At 42.0% G+C, this 12688-nt stretch overlaps 1 protein-coding gene across 4 annotated transcripts in view; it reads right to left on the bottom strand.

Annotated features, from left to right (window-relative positions):
• The window catches only part of KCNJ16 (potassium inwardly rectifying channel subfamily J member 16), an 85884-nt gene that overhangs the window by 51795 nt on the left and 21401 nt on the right, over nt 1-12688 (bottom strand). For 3 of the 4 annotated variants that reach the window (XM_040452233.1, XM_040452239.1, XM_040452237.1), the window contains exon 1: nt 2226-2355. The exons of the other annotated variant lie outside the window; for it this stretch is intronic. The gene's annotated coding sequence lies outside the window, so the exon portion shown is untranslated. Of the gene's footprint in view, nt 1-2225; nt 2356-12688 lie in introns of those variants that run through there. 4 annotated transcript variants of the gene reach the window in all.

The raw sequence follows: 12688 nt of genomic DNA, 5'->3' as shown, positions 1-12688 counted from the left end.
GCCCTCAGTCACATAGAGTAATGGAGCTATGATGATAGGCTCCCACTTGGTTTGTTAAAACCAATATCCACGGACAAAACACCCCTCACAGGTTCATAGGAAGAGGCTATTGGCAACCTGTGTGTCCTCAGATACATCCAATCCACTCCAATGAACACACATGAGAGATCTTTTGGGGGCATTTCCTCTTTGTCCTTTGTATCAAGCCTATTGGCTCTCAATATCATTGGGATTAGAAAAGGTAGGGTACTGTGTGGTAATGTGAAGTAGATACATTTTATGCCTAAAGTTAGGTTCGAGGGCCAGCGTTCCTAGAACAGGAAAGTAGCGTAGGATATTTGATGATACGTTCATATGGGACAAAAGCTGCACAGTTTGTTCAGATGATGAGTTTTACAGATTCAAAAGAGTGGTTCACCTACATATATGGGTTGTTTTGATACCAAATATTTACTCTACATACCGTTTATATGTCTATCATTTTCCCAAAAATTACGCTTTTGGTCGATTTCTAATTCTCAACTAGTTGATATCCAAGCCTTCACTTGGACTCACCACTAGGTATGATGGATAGTATATGTATGTATACTATGTATACATATGCATGGGAGTATACGTCTATACATACATACGTATAATGTGTGTATACGTATAACGGAAGACACATCGTTTTCAATGTCCTTGAAGATTCTTGTTCTCTTGCAGGTCAAAATATGCTTACTTAGGAAAGTGCGTTAAAATAGTATGCTGAGTACCCCTCCCACTAGGGTCTTTTCTTCCGGTTTCAAATGTGGTCCTGGTCTTGTTTTGTGTGAGACTAATGCCTTGGATTTACCACACTTCTCATGTTCTAAAAATAATCACAAGCAGGAGTTACATCTACCAGTTACTTTCATTCCCTCACTATATCTTCCTCCTTCTCTTTCGCTGGCTCGGTATCTGTCTGTCTGTCTCTCTTCCTCCCTCTTTCTCTTCTTCTGCTGATTTGAATGCACTTGAACTCTGGACCCTGTTCACTTTTAAATGATCTGGCTTCCTTTCAAGAACTTCTTAAATGGCATTCTGCAAACCAGCTGTGCTTTAGGTTCTTCATATGACTCTACTGGTTAAAATCTGACATAGGGAGTGGTTGGCCTACAATATCCAAAGTAAAGTGGCAAAAACACATTATTCTTTCTTCCTAAGGCTCTGACTCTTGACCAGCTGTAACAGTATTCAGCAGAAATACTCCAGTTCTATTTCCCCAAGGACCTTTCAGTTCCTATGACCATCTAAGAGTTTGATGCACCTGATCAAAATCCACCTGGTTGGTAGAAAAGTTCTTGCCTACCAGCCGTATCCACCACCAACAGAAACAATTTGATTATATGTGATAGAGAATTCGTAGTATCCAGAGGACAAAGATCAACATGTCCACACGTCTCTAAATAAATGCTCAGAGACACAACTTTCTAAGATTTTAATGCACAAGGAGAGGGGCGGGAAGCTTTAGAGAGACGACAGTAAACACGACAACAGAAAATTCTCTATTTCTAATTTATGTTGAAAGGAACCTAAAAATGGTCGCCTAGCTTTTCAGTGTGTAAAACTTGCTACTCTTGATCTCAGGGTCATGAATTCAAGCCCCACACTGGGCACAGAGCTTACCTCAAAAAAATTGGCTTCACACAAGCAATTGGCAAAAAGGAGGATTTTAAAATAAGTCTCAGCATGCCTGTTTTTGTTTCCTCTCATATCATTATTTACAATTCTCAGAAAAAATTAACCTATTTTTCTTTAAGCTTTTTGAGGGGGTGTGTAAAAGCACATTTCAATGTTGGAAGCTATCTATCCACAAATGTATATACATTTGCACAGGATGCAATCGTTGGCTTTTGAAAGAAATTATAGAATTCTCCATCTGGTATTGAATATGGAATACGATAGAGTCCCTTTTAGATATATACATGTATAGTGTCACGTAAAAGCTGTTTAATAAACCCTGTAAAGACCAGTTTGAGAGCATTTTTGACCAAAGCCTCAAAAGAACTCAAAGAATACGACACAATGACTCCTACTTATTAAAGCACTTGCACAGGAAAGTAAATTATCTTAATTACATTTAACTCAACATTGACATTGACATTGCTGGGCACGGAGCATTGGTTGCCCCATACAGAAGCCAGCGTGAGCAAAGCATAGGCTGAATGACTTTGTATAATAACAAAAACTGAGCAAATGCTTACCTTTATTCACTGTCCCCACAGAAGATCTACAAGCTGGGTGCTCCCAGCTGAGCAATGGTAAAAATGTCCTTTAGTTAATAATAAAGGAAAGAAAAACTCCAGACACCAAGAACCTGAGTTAACCATTGACACAGGTTTGTTCCTACAATTCCACCTGAGCATCGACATAGGTAGCCCTTGGCATCTTATAAAGCAGGCAATAGCCAGTCAGCTGAGACAGAGGTTAGTTACCTCACCACCCCTGTCCCTCTGGGGGAGGTACAGCGTGAAGGGCATTCAAGCATACCCTAAGTTTTCATGAGGTCAGGGATATAGAGGAGGAAGAATTTCCTGGGCCAGAAATACGTTCGACAAATATTTACAAACAGGGTTGTTGAGACCTAACCTATGGAAACGCTCCTGCCCGGAGGGGGAGAAGAACAAAGAAACTTTTTACCAGAACTCTTTGTCTACCTCTTAGTAGGTGAGGGTTGAGATCAAATGCCAATGAAAACTGAGACAGGACAGTTAGAAAGAGCTAAGCATCCATTCATTCCTTTAATGATTAGTTACCACATGCAGCACGGTTCCAAAGAACCAGCATGAGCATGTGTAGCACGGTTCCAAAGAACCAGTTGAATGAGCCCTGATAAATGGAAGATAGAGATTGAAGCCAGAGGGTGTTCCCTCCCCCAATCCCAAGGATCAGAGCTTAGGACAGAAACGATTAATAAAAAACACAAGCTGTGGGTCAATGCACAAGGTTCAGTCTGATAGTTACTCTGTCCCAGCAACAGATCCTAAGACATTAAATGAAATGGCGAGTGGTCATGTGGTCAGGTTGGCTGACCATAAGTCAGAAAATCGAATAAGTGAAGAGGTGGCTTTAAAAGGGTAGAGTCAGGAGAAAGGTCCAGAAAAATGTGAAAGGAAGCCACAAGAAACTAAATAAATAACATCTTAAGCTCTTGCAAACCTGAGAGAGTTATACCCACAAGAGCTAAAAAGGAAGATTGTGTAGACGAGGAATTAATATATTTCTTTACTCTGAAGAGCATCAGTAGCTAGGGGATCTAGGAGGCCCCATCCAGTTTGGTTAGCCCTCCAAATTTAAGGGGCCATTTCCGGGGTCTGACCACAGTTGCCATTTTGAGCTTGTTTGGTTTTTGTTTCCATTTTTATTTATTAATTTATTTAATGTTTATTTATTCTTTGAGAGAGAGAGAGAGCTGGGGAGGGGCAGACAGAGAGAGAGAGAGAGGAGAAGAGAGAGACAGAGAGAGACAGAGAGAGAGAGAGAGAGAGAGAGAGAGAGAGAGAATCCTGACCAGCCTCCACACTGCCAGCCTAGAGCCAATGCAAGGCTCGAACTCACAAACTGTGAGATCAGGACCTGAGCCAAAATCCAGAGTCAGATGCTTAACCAACTGAGCCACCCAGGTGCCCGTTTCCATTTCTAAAAGCGGAAACACTTGAGGAACATAAGATATGGATTTTAATGTTATTGCTGTCAGTTACTAGCTTTGTGATCTTGGGAACTACTTTCCCTCTCTGTATCCCACTTGTCTCATCTGTAAGATGAAGATAATAAAAATAAATAGAAGACCTACCTTAGATCTTGACCTGAGGATCCTGATAGGAGCACTTAATTTGCAATCTGCTGCACAGAACCAGGCAGAAGAGTGAATCCTCTAAGGGACCTATCTTTTCAATTCCCAGTGAATATTAGAGAGGCATTGGACACCAAGTTGCCTCTTTTGCAAAGCAGTTTGAATGCTAGGGGAAATAGGACATTTCCATACTAATCGAGGCCACTTCCATTGTGGTTTAGCCATAGTAAGTCTGACTTGGTCATTCGGTGAGTATTTTATCACTTACTCTGCTTACCTCCTTCCTTGTTTGAAAGCTGAGCTCCCTTTGTTAGCATTCCATCTGACTTTTACAAGAACAGCATGATACACATAACACCCTCCGCTCTGCAATGACCATTTCAGGAAAGGTGGCTTTGTTTGGGTGAATGTTTGGATTGATCTAAGAAGATGAGACATCTAAACACAGCCTAAAAAAGACTGCAGAGAAGAGCAGGACAGAAGGCAAGATAGAGTAATTGGATGGTTTCCCAACTCCAACTGAGTCAGAAAATCACAGCGTGGCTTCATTCCTTTGTTTGAAGTAAATTCCCAGAACATCAGACACACCCATACTCACATGTAACTAGAAAAACACTTTCTAAAGCCATATGAAAATGATATCTGGGTTGGCTTTTTGGTTGCATGTCTATGCCTCCTACATCCACCTTAACTGAAAATGAACTTCACTGAAGGTCAGCTTTGGTGAACTGTAATCCTCCCTGAAACAGAGAGAGACACCGAGGCAAATCGAAGGGGCTGGTTGTTGTAAGATTTTTCAAGTAATAACATGATGAAAGAATTCATTAATAAAGTATAAAAACTTTAAGTGATGCATAATTCTCTTTGTCAATAATACCATGTACTTGAATGTTGTTCAACAATTTTAGTAATGGTCTAAAGAGAAGTTAGAGGGGCACCTGGGTGGCTCAGTCAGTTAAGCATCCAACTTCAGCTCAGGTCATGATCTCATGGTTCCTGAGTTCAAGCCTCATGTTGGGTTCCACATTGACAGTGTGGAGCCTGCTTGGGACTCTCTCTCTCCCTCTCTCTCTGCCTCTCCCCTACTCTCTTTGACGTTTATTTATTTTTGGGACAGAGAGAGACAGAGCATGAATGGGGGAGGGGCAGAGAGAGAGGGAGACACAGAATCGGAAACAGGCTCCAGGCTCTGAGCCATCAGCCCAGAGCCTGACGCGGGGCTCGTACTCACGGACCGCGAGATCGTGACCTGGCTGAAGTCGGACGCTTAACCGACTGCGCCACCCAGGCGCCCCTCCCCTACTCTCTTTGTCTCTCTGTCAAAATAAATAAATAAACCTTAAAAAAAAGAAGTTAGATTATACGAAGAGGCTGTTTATTATGTAGAATTGAGGTATTACTAATCTAGCTCTCTCATTGGCAAATTGTTTTTGTTTGGTCAGCCTGATGCCTGTTTTTGTAAGGCCTGCAAGCTAAGAATAATTTTTACATGTTTAAATGGTGAGGGGGAAATTGAAAGAAGAAGAATATTTTGTGATGTTTGGAAATTATATGAAATTCAAATTTCAGTATCCGTAAATAAAGTCATTGGAATACAGCCACATTCATTCATTTACGTATTGTCTAGGCTGCTTTTACTCTCCAATAGTAGAGTCCAGTCCCTCAGAGCCTCAACAGAGCCCATGTAGCCCTCAAAAACTAAAATACAGTTTCTGGCCCTTTACAGAAAAATGTTTGCCAATCTCCGAGCTAGCTAAACTGTACAATTCCCTAGTCTCCAATGACAATGTTCCTCTTTTCTGAATAACGATTAATACATGGTTAACTCCAAATCAACTCTATAAGTTAAAATCTTATCTGCCTTTTGTACAATCCAGCAATTATGCCCCTGGATCTTTACTCAAAAGAGCTAAAAACTTACACTTCCACAAAAACCTACACATTGGCATTTAGAGCAGCTTTATTCATAGTTGTCAAAACTTGGAAGCAACCACGATGTTCTTTAGTTGGTGAATGGATAAGTAAACTGTGGTTAAAGAATGGAAGAGCTGGGGCATCTGGGGGGCTCTGTTGGTTAAGCCTGCGAATCTTGATATCGGCTCAGGTCATGATCTCACAGTTCATGAGAGTTCAACGCGAAGTCAGCTTGGGATTCTCTCTCTCCCTCTCTCTCTCTGCCCCTCTCCTGTTTGTGCATGCATACTCACTCACTCTCTCTCTCTCTCAAAACAAATAAGTAAACTTAAAAAAATTAAAATAAAAAAATAAAGCATGAAGAAAATTTAAATGCATATTACTAAGTGAAAGAAGCCAGTCTGAAAAGGCTCCACTTTTCAGTGGAGGCTCCACTTTTTAGTATGATTCCAACTATGTGACATTCTGGAAAAGGCAAAACTATGGAGACAGCAGCAAGATTTGGGGGACAGTAGCACGGACACACGAATGGGCAGACCACAGAGAACTTTTAAAGCAGTGAAAACACTCTATATGGTTTCATAATGAAGAATACATGTCATTATGCATTTGTCCAAACTCATAGAATATACAACACCAAGAATGAACCCTAAGTTAAACTATGGATGTTGGGTGACTATGATGTGTCAGTGTAGGTTCCTTCTTGATTAAAAAATAAATGAACTATTCTGGTGAGTGATCTGGTGATGGAGGAAGCTATGTATGCGTGGGGGCAGGGACTAGATGAGAAATCTGTACCTTCTCTCAATTTTACTGTAAACCTACAACTGCTGTAAAGGGATAAAAATCTTTTTAAAAAATCCTATCTTTCCTTCAAGTTTCCTTTTACCAACTCTTCCTCTGCTTACTGTAAACATCAACTTATAATTTATTTTAAAAATAATTTTAAGAAAGAACAAACTTTTTCAATGTTTACTCATTTTTGAAAGAGAGAGACAGAGAGACAGAGACAGAGCATGAGCAGGGGAGGGGCAGAGAGAGAGGGAGGCACAGAATCTGAAGCAGGCTCCAGGCTCTGAGCTGTCAGCACAGAACCCCATGTGGGGCTCGAACCCACAGACTGAGATCACGCCCTGAGCTAAAGTCGGCCATTTAACCGACTGAGCCACCCAGGCGCAAACTTTTAAAGAAAGAACAAACTTTTTAAAGGCACTGTCCCCTTCATTTATATATTACAGTCCTTTGTTGCACCCCTCATTTCATTTACTGAATTTTAAATACTTGTGGGTAAGGATTGACTGAGTCTTATCCATCTTTGTTTTATTATTTTTTAATTATTTTTATTTTAGAAAGAGAGAGCCTGAGTGTGAGAGAGAAGCAGAGGAGGCAGAGGGAGAGAGAGAATCCCAAGCAGGCTGCAGACTATCAGTACAGAGCCCAAAGTGGGGCTCAAATTCACAAACCTTGAGAACATGACCTAAGAGTTGGGAGGTTTAACCGACTGAGCCACCCAGGCGACCCAAGAGAGAAAATCTTAAGCAGACTCCACACTCAGCATGGAGCCCAACGCAGGGCTCAATCTCGTGACTCTGGGATCATGACTTGAGCTGAAATCAAGGGTCTGACGCTCAGCCGATGAAGCCACCCAGGCACCTTATCCACCTTTCAATCCAACAAAATATCTAGCAGAAAGCTGTGATACCGTACATGGTAAACAGTGAATGCTTTTCTTAAACAAGTATGCCTTATCTGTTTGTTAGCACTTACCAGGTCTTACGAGCTTCCCAGTCATTCCTTGTCCATTTCCCACCTGTTCAGAAGCCCAAGGCTACGTGCTGTCTAGAGACTCTACCTACCATCATCATTCCTAGAAAAGTGCCTGTGTTTATTTTTTTCTCTTTGTCGTCCCAACTCTCAAATTTTTATTCCATGTGTCTCATATGTCACTTGCAGGAGTCTGACGTACTGTGTTCCAAGCCCTCCAGAATAAACATGCCAAGAGGCAGAGGACAAGGGGGGAAAAAAAGAGTTAACCTGAATTTGCTCTTAAGGAGCAATCCAGTTCAGCATTTTTAGAAGATGATGGACCCTATTTCCACAAATGATTTAAATAAAACTGATGACGTTAACTGCATCAAAAGGGCTTGATACACTGAATCATGCAAACAGGTTAAAAGCTGCATTATCCTGGGGCGCCCGGGTGCCTCAGTCGGTAAAGCATCCGACTTCAGCTCAGGTCATGATGTCACAGTTGGTGGGTTCAAGCCCCGCTTGGGGCTATGTGCTGACCACTCGGAACCTGGAGCCTGCTTCAGATTCTGTGTCTCCTTCTCTCTCTCTGCCCCTCCCCTGCTTGCTCGCTCTCTCTCTCTCAAAAATAAATAAACATTAAAAAAAAAAAAAAGCTGCATTATCCTTCTGAGGGGCGGGAACAGGAAGAAATGGGACAAATGCCTTTAAAAAATCTCTCCTGGCTGTTTAAGTTACACATGTTTATCGGAGATAATATGAGTAAAAGTGCAAAGAAAGCAATCAAAATCACTCAGGAGCCTCAATGTCCTTTGGTGAAATGATTTGCCTTCTTCTCCCGTATTGTTTTAAGATAAAATTGAGATTCAAATTGTATTAGCAATTTTGAACCATGTTTTTTAACCTTGGTCAAGGAGCTCTTGTCTTAATGGAAAAGAATGCATTCCTAACCTTGGAATTCCCAACATCCAAGGATAGGCAAGTGAAGCAGGCCTTCGGGAGCGTGGGTGCCGGCCTCCCAGTACTCCCCAGTCACACCCACATTTACGGGTATGGTTTATACCACGCTGTGGGCATTAGCTGAAACCATGCCCGGAGAGAGCTTTATAAACTGTCAAGCAAGCGCAGATGTGATGCCACGTTTGAAGGTGCGCCCAAACATTAGGTAGATCCTAATCCCGTGCAAGAATCCTGTGGGCTTGTGTGTTGAGAGGCTGTCGCTGTCCTCAAGGAAGCATGCCTTCCGAGGGAATGAGAGCTGCATCAGAGGCGGCTGAACGGATTTCAAAAAGCGCCTTCATTTCAGAGACAATTTTGCTCTTATTAATTTTGTCTTGGTCTCTCCAAGGAGAGATTTGAGATAATTACCTGAATACTTCAAGCTCCAAATCCCCTAACTTCCTTACCGTACCGATCACTTCATTAGGAAATATTTGAGGGAGTCTTTTTTACCCGCAGAATGACTTCGCACCTTCGCTTTTCCTACTGGAGGCGGACTCCAGTCCTGCTCTCCCTGTGCCCTTTCGTCCTCTGTCAAACTTCAGGAATGAATTATAAGGAGGAAGGTTCTTGTTGTCTCATTCCCTTCCAAGACATTTTTTTCCCCTAATGCTTTCCTTCCCCCCCCAAATAAGAATTACAAGTGATATTTCCTTTGACAGCTGGTAACTAATCCCACCTTAGCAGGAAGGAAAACAGGAAGCCAGCAAAGGAATTTTCCATTCCGATGTCCCTTTTAATTTTTTTTTTCCACATCAGGTACTTCTCAAAATCTAGACGTTTCCAGTGAGTCTGTATATCTTCTTGTTTTGTCTACCAGCCTCGCGTGTCTTTTCACTTCTTCTGCGCTGATGAAAAGCCTGACTGCGGTGATGTTTGTAATTGGAGGAGGGAGAATTAGAGAGCTCTTGAAACTCCAAGGGGAATAGAACCGAAATGGGATTCCTTTGCTTATGCAAAAGGGGTTCTTCCTTTTGTAGAGATAAAGTTCCCACAAACCACAAATCAAAATGCCTCATAGTGTAGAGAGCTACAACTTTGACTTCTGAAATAAGTCTCTGCTCAACTATCTCGCCTGCCAGACTGCCTTCCTCCCTCCCTTCCTGCCCTTCCATTTTTCCTTCCTTCTTCCCTCTTCCTCTCTCCATGCCTTCTTCCCTCCCCACCCTCGCCCCTTCATCTCTTCCTTTCTTTTCTGTTTAAAGTGCTCTGTGGGGCGCCTGGGAGGCGCAGTCGGTTAAGCGTCTGACTTCAGCCAGGTCACGATCTCGCGGTCCGTGAGTTCGAGCCCCGCGTCAGGCTCTGGGCTGAAGGCTCAGAGCCTGGAGCCTGTTTCCGATTCTGTGTCTCCCTCTCTCTCTGCCCCTCCTCTGTTCATGCTCTGTTTCTCTCTGTCCCCCCAAAATAAATAAACGTTGAAAAAAAAAATTAAAAAAAAAAAAATAAAGTGCTCTGTGCATTTTACCATGCTCCACGCCTTCCAGAATGTATATAACAAGAAGCAGAAGAAAAAGGAGAGTCAACTTGAACTTGTTTTCTCAAGGAACAATCCAGTTCAGCATTTTCTTTTTAAAAAATTTTTTTAATGTTTATTCATTTTTGAGACAGAGCATGAACAGGGGAGGGTCAGAGAGAGAGGGAGACACAGAATCGGAAGCAGGCTCCAGGCTCTGAGCTGTCAGCACAGAGCCCAACGCGGGGCTCGAACTCACGGACAGTGAGATCATGACCTGAGACGAAGTCGGACGCTTAACCGACTGAGCCACCCAGGTGCCCCCAGTTCAGCATTTTCATAAGACAAGGCACAATAGTCCAATGAGTGCTTTTTTTTTAAATGAGGAAATTATAGTTTCTTAAGGGTGATTTGTACAAAATGTGAAATAAATATATTCACGTAACTTGGTATCATTTCAAAGGACACGATTTGATTAAGATGATGTCCACAGCAACATGGTAGAGTCTGTAAAAGTAACACAGCTCTGTGTTCTGAAATTATTTTTTTCTGAAATTTTTAAAAAATTTCCATAAGCCTGTTTTTACTGAAGCGATAATAATTAGAATCTAAATAAAAGCAACAGTGGGCCCCTGGGTGGCTCTGTCAGTTAAGCATCCGACTCTTGATATCATCTTGGGTCAAGATCTCACGGTTGGTCAGTTCAAGCCCCAATCAGGCTCCAGGCTCTGGGAAAGCTTCTTGGAATTCTCTCTCTCTCCCTCTCTCCCTGCCCATTTCTTTTTCTCACTTACCCAGTGGGTGAACTGAGGAAGGCACAAGCCTCTTATATTAACTGCTCAAAGCCCCACATCTAGTCAATAATGGCCCCAAGATATGAACACACAGAGTCTGGCTATGGAACCAGAGCTCTTAACTACTTGTTTTTGCCTAGGTATCAGCCGAGCCAATCTTTCCTTGGTTTAACAAATATATTGTCTTGTGTAGACATCAACAAGGAGCCCTGGACTGAAGTGCAGCAGCCCCAGATGAAAGCAAAGTGATTTCAAATTACAGCAGCTAGAGATCAGTATTTGTGTCTCTAGTTCTAAATAAAGTCACCTGGGCCGGCCCCAGTAGCCTAATGGATAAGGCATTGGCCTCCTAAATAAAGTCACCTGGGACACCTGGGTGGCTCAGTCGGTTAAGTGTCCAGTTTCGGCTCAGGTCATGATCTCACGATTCGTGGGTTCAAACCTCGCACCGGGCTCTGTGCTGACTGCTCCAAACCTGGAGCCTGCTTCGGATTCTCTCTCTGTCTCTGTCTCGCTCTCTCTCTCTCTCTCTCTCTCTCTCTCTCAAGAATGGATAAATATTAAAATAAATAAATAGAGAAAGAAAGAAAGTTAATATAGTAAGCAAATACAACTAAATTATAATGAAAATCTCAAAATCTGAAGTTTAGATTCTCTTTTTGACAGATTTAAAGGCCAATGTAAGGCAAATAGATCAGGCAAATTTATATCTTAGCATAAGATTTTGTAGGATTATTTAGTGTGTGCTTAGTGTTTTCACCCAGCTCAGAATGATTCCTATGTGTAAGGAACCTGCCACCCCGCCTCAAGTACTCAGCTGCAGATTGCCCCTGCCTGAGCTCTAGACTCCCCAAGAACTCTGATGTGAAGTTCACTGCCATCTCCTTCCAGGTCCTTTCAAACCCTGACCACCTTTCCTTTGAGTTTCATACTACACCTTGTATTCCTATGATAAAGTCCACTCTCAGCCTATTTTACCTATTTCCTTAAGTAAGCCCAAATTCCTAGGACCTTTGGATTGCTCACATAGTAAAAAATAAAGACCACTACGTTACAACTCCTTGAGGGGCGCCTGTGTGGCTCAGTTGGTTAAACGTCTGACTTCGGCTCAGGTCATGATCTCACAGTTCGTAAGTTGGAGCCCTGTGTCAGGCTCTGTGCTGACAGCTTGGAGCCTCAAGCCTGCTTCCAGTTCTGTGTCTCCCTCTCTCTGCCCCTCCCCTGCTCACGTTCTCTCTCTCTCTCAAAAATAAATAAACGATAAAAAAAATTTTTTTAATTACAACTCCTTGAATTTTTTCACTGAGTCTTACACCTGTTATATAATCAAACAGATACAGAATTAGGATTTCTGCATTTTTCTAGAAGAGATAAAAAGGCAGGGAAGGAGGGCAGAAGGGAAGGAGAAGATAGGAAAGCATCCACATCTTTTAGAATAGGATTTAGGTCTAGATATTTATATCTATCTATATTTATATATAGATAAAAACATATCTATATATTTTTATTCCTATATCTCTATATTTATATATAATATATATTTTAAAATTTGACTTACATCTACCTGTATTTATATACAGATATATAAATATAAAATATTATATATTTTTTTAAATTTGATTTAACACACATTTCCTGAGTCCCAAAGAATGGGCATGTAGTGTTCATAACACTACAGTTATGAACTCAAATGAGAAGGAGTTATTAGTCTAGTAGGAAAATAGAACACATATGGAAACGTCAAGAGCAAAACTGCTGCATTTTAAGCAATGTGGATGCTTAAAAGCACAAACCCGGGAGCCTGGGAGGCTCAGTGGGTCGAGCTTCGGACATCAGCTAAGGCATGATCTCACAGTGAGGTGAGTTCGAGCCCCGCAGCAGGCTCTATGCTGACAGCTCGGAGCGTGGAGCCCGCTTCGCTTCGGATTCTGTGTCTCCCTCTCTCTCTGCCCCTCCCCCCCCCAT

This window comes from Herpailurus yagouaroundi, unplaced genomic scaffold (genome assembly GCF_014898765.1).
Source record: "Herpailurus yagouaroundi ecotype Mexico unplaced genomic scaffold, PumYag 206, whole genome shotgun sequence".
Taxonomy (NCBI): domain Eukaryota; kingdom Metazoa; phylum Chordata; class Mammalia; order Carnivora; family Felidae; genus Herpailurus; species Herpailurus yagouaroundi.
Note: the sequence above shows the minus strand (reverse complement) of the source record. Positions and strands in the feature narration are given on the sequence as shown.